The 4178-nt window shown below is 44.8% G+C and overlaps 1 pseudogene; it reads right to left on the reverse strand.

Annotated features, from left to right (window-relative positions):
* Nucleotides 1-2962: 2962 nt before the first annotated feature.
* LOC101046634 (leucine-rich repeat-containing protein 37A3-like) lies at nt 2963-4178 on the reverse strand (annotated as a pseudogene).

Here is a 4178-nt window from a genome sequence, read left to right on the forward strand (position 1 = left end):
ATTACAGGCTTGAGCCACCGCGCCCGGCAGAAGATGTGATTTAAACATCATCTACAGAAACAAAGAGGGATGTGAGGAAGGGCCAGTTATGAGATGGCCAGGAAAAATGTTGTAAAACAATTCCTTCTTCACTGGTGAGTTTCTAGTGATTTAGAGTCATTCTTCTCTTCCTGGTACAGAGAGAGAGAGAGAGAGAGAGAGAGGTGGGGGGAGGAGAGAGAGAGAGAGAGATAGAGAGGAGAGAGGGGGGAGAGGGGGGAGAAGAGAGAGAGAGAGAGAGAGAGAGAGAGAGAGAAACCCTTGCAACTGGAGGTTTGCTTTGTATAAGTACATTTCTCTTATGAAATGATAATGTATTTTTCAGAGCTTTTCCTGTTGAGATAGAATAGGGATCTGGCTCTTCCTTCGCGTTTAACCATACCTTTTACTTAAAAAATTCCAGGAACTGGCCACAGGAAATCTATTACACCAAGGTCTGGAGTGTCTACCTTGGTAAGGAATGCTAAACAATTGACCTACAGCCTTGTTGCTGCTGGCCAGACCACCAGGTGGTTTATTATTCACAACAACCATCACAACCAGATATACTGACCTGCATACCTCACCCATCATGTGCCTTGCCCAGCCCAGCCTGTTTACCTTACCCCCGATGTCAGTTCCTGTGATTTGCCTAATTAAAAAAATCCCTACTGGCTTTTTTTTTGGAGTCAGCTGGAGTCGTTGCACCTCTGTTGTTTCCCTTGTGGTTTTATTTTTATTTTTTTGAGATGGAGTCTCACTCTGAGTGAAATGGTGCCATCTCGGATCATTGCAAGCTCTGCCTCCCAGGTTCAAGTGATTCTTGTGCCTTGGCCTCCTGAGTGGCTGGGATTACAAGTGTGTGCCACCATGCCGGGCTAATTTTTGTTTTTGTTTTTTTAAGTAGAGACGGGGTTTCACTATGTTGCCCAGACTGGTCTTGAACTCCTGACCTCAGGTGATCTACCCACCTTGGATTCCCAAAGTGTTGCGATTACAGGCACGAGCCACCACACTCGGCTGTGATTGTTTGTTATACAGCAATAACTAACGGGTATAGTCACAGAGCTGGGATTTGAACTGACATATAACGGCAAAATCTATGATCACTGCACTATGCCTTGCTGCCTTCTTATAAGAGATACTCTATGCAAAAGCATCATCCATCTGTGCCTACGCTATGGACTTTGACTGCTATATATAAGTCCAGCTGATCAACTGTATGATCTTTGATATCCGAGCTTGGCCTGAAGGGGTAGATGGCTCAGCCTTTGGTTTTCCTAAAAAGATTTTCAGGATGGGTAGTACGCTGAAACCAGATTTCTTTTTTTTTTAATTTTTATTTATTTTTATTTTTTTTAAAATGAAACCAGATTTCTTGACCCAACCCCACAGGCACAGTGGGGTTTGTGGTGGACACCAATATGAATATGAGTTTTTGGTGTTGACAAACCACCAAATTTTATTCTCATGAATTATGCTATGGAGCCTTAAAAGGCTTTAAATTGCAATCACATTTTTAAAAAATAAACATTGGTGTTTTCCATGGATAACTGCTTCTTGGGTGCCCTGCCTGGGAATAAAGAAACCAATGACGGCTGCGGATAATAGTCATTTCTGACTGTCAGACTCCCAGCCAAAAGTTTGGACATACTACTCTTTTTTTTTTTTTTTAGACTAAGTCTTGCTCTGTTGCCCAGGCTGGAGTGCAATGGTGTGATTCGGCTCACTGCAACCTCCGCCTCCCAGGTTCAAGCAATTCTCCTGCCTCAGCCTCCTGAGTAGCTGGAATTACAGGCGCTAGTCACCACGCCCAGCTAATTTTTGTATTTTTAGTAGAGACGGGGTTTTACCATATTGGTCAGGCTGGTCTTGAATCCTGAACTCCTGACCTCGTGATCCACCCGCCTTGGCCTCCCAAAGTGCTGGGATTACAGGCATAAGTCACTTCACCCAGCCCATAGCCATCTACTCTTTCTCTGGAAAGGGTTCTGGCTGACTTGGTTTTCCTATGCTACTGCCATTCTGCACTTTGGCTCTTAGTGGTTGTAGTCAGCTGCTGTCCCTACAGGGCTAAGGCTGGTCTCACTGGATTATTGAGCTCTACCTGATATCCCTGGAGAGACAGAAAAAGGCTCTCACCCATTGCTATTTCAACTTTTCTTTTAGGATCCCCAAAGTCTTCAATCCTCTCATGGATATATCCCCTGGACGTTGAGGATAACGTTTGCTTTTCCTTTTTGTTTGAGAGTCTTAATTCCAATGTGCCCAGTTCTCTCAACTCTCCCACTAAAGGCCTAGAGGCTTCTCCACAGAATGATGTCTTCATACCAGCCTCAATAATGTCCTATTTAAGTTCTAGGCCTTCTGAAACAGTTTAGCTGAACTAAGTTGTCTTAATTGTGGACCTGTATAAAAGCAGTGCATGGACAAAAAGAAATAGTGGGAGATGGCATTTGCTACTGAGTTCCCATTACTGAAACTCTGGTTCCAGCCATACTTTATCTCACTTATGCTGGCAAGTCTTCTTTCAGCACTTTAAAGATGTTGTTTTACTGTGTTCTCATAACCATCCAATGGGTTCACCTTGCCTGCTGCCTAGACAGAGCGGATTTATCAAGATAGGGGAATTGTAGTAGAGAAAGCGTAATTTACGCGGAGCTGGCTGTGCAAGAGAGCAGAGTTTTATTATTACTCAAATCAGTCTCCTCAAGCATTCTAGCATTTGGGGATCGGTTTTTGAGGACAACATGGTAGGTGTGGGGAAGCCAGTGAGCCAGGAGTGCTGACTGGTCAGAGATAAAACCATAGGGAGTCGAAGCTTAGAGCACTACCACTGAGATGGGAAGAGGGACAAGGCTGCTGTAGAGGGTGAAGCAAAAATGGGAGAGCTGGGGTTAGGCAATAATGTGGCGGTGCTAAAGAAAAATTGATAAGAAAAGGATTAAGAGCAATCACAAGTAAAAGATTGGAGAAGGGGCTTAACAGTAAAGGAGAATGAGGAGAAGGAAGAGTTGACAGCAAAGATGAAAGCAGAAGAACAGTTGTCAGTGTGGTTTGGGGAGACATAGAAGGCCCAGGAAGGCCACCAGGAAAAGGCTGCCATGTCAGGCAGGACACAGAGAACAATTGAGGAAAGAAGATTCTTACAAGAGGTGAAGGTGCCATTGTAGGTGCTGGGCCCTGGCACAGACCCTTGGTGAAGCCTCTGCTTTGGGCTGAGATCAATACATGACAGTGTCTCATCTCTGCAGGTATAGAGCTCACATACGTTGCTGCTTATGGAGGTCTTCCTCTTGTGCAGTTAAAGCCTTACTTTGGGTGTAACTTGCAGACTGCACCAATGAATTCTGAGTAGGTTCTAGTTCAGAAGGTGGACCTGTGACTTCAGTCAGGTTTTGATGCTGATTCTGAACCTGGTCTGGACATGGAGCTGTAGTCTTGTCCAGGCCTGTAAAGAGTTGAATCTCTGGAGTGGGTTCTGCAGGTATGGCAAACCCCAGGTCTGGAAGCTGGGTTGAGGTTTTCTTTGTGGTTGGAGAAGGTTTACCTGTATAGTAGGTTCTGTAATTAGTTCCAGGCCCAAAGTTTGAACTGTGAATTGAGTGAGATTTGAATACTGAGCCTGATCCTGTCTGGAGGTAGACGTGTCACCTCAGGGCATTTTGGAGGAGGAGCTGTAGTCATCAGGGATGTAGAAGGCTCAACCTTTGTAGTGGCTTCTGGAGTGATGGTACACCCCAGATCCAAAGGTTGTACTGTGACAACAGGGAGCAGAAGCAGCCAGGTCTGCCTTGTGTTCTAACACAAGATATCTGTTCTAACAGATATCTCGTAACAACACCAAGAAGGGTGAACTACAACCTCCTTCTGTAGTACCTCTGGAGGCTGAGTTGGGGTCTTATGCATGGTTGGAGAAGATTCAACTTCCATAGTGGATTCTAGAGTTAAGGTAAGTTTCAGATCCAAAGGTTGAACTGTGACTTGAGTCAGGTTTGAATGCTGAGTCTGAACCTGAACAGGATGTGAAAGTGCCACCTCGGGGTGCTTTGGAGGAACTATACTCTTCTTCAGAAGTGTAGAATATTCAAGTTCCGTAGTGAGTTCTGGAGTTATTTTATCTCCAGGTCCGAAGGTTGAACTGTAACTATGGGTGACAT

Source organism: Saimiri boliviensis, chromosome 17 (assembly GCF_048565385.1).
Source record: "Saimiri boliviensis isolate mSaiBol1 chromosome 17, mSaiBol1.pri, whole genome shotgun sequence".
Lineage (NCBI taxonomy): Eukaryota > Metazoa > Chordata > Mammalia > Primates > Cebidae > Saimiri > Saimiri boliviensis.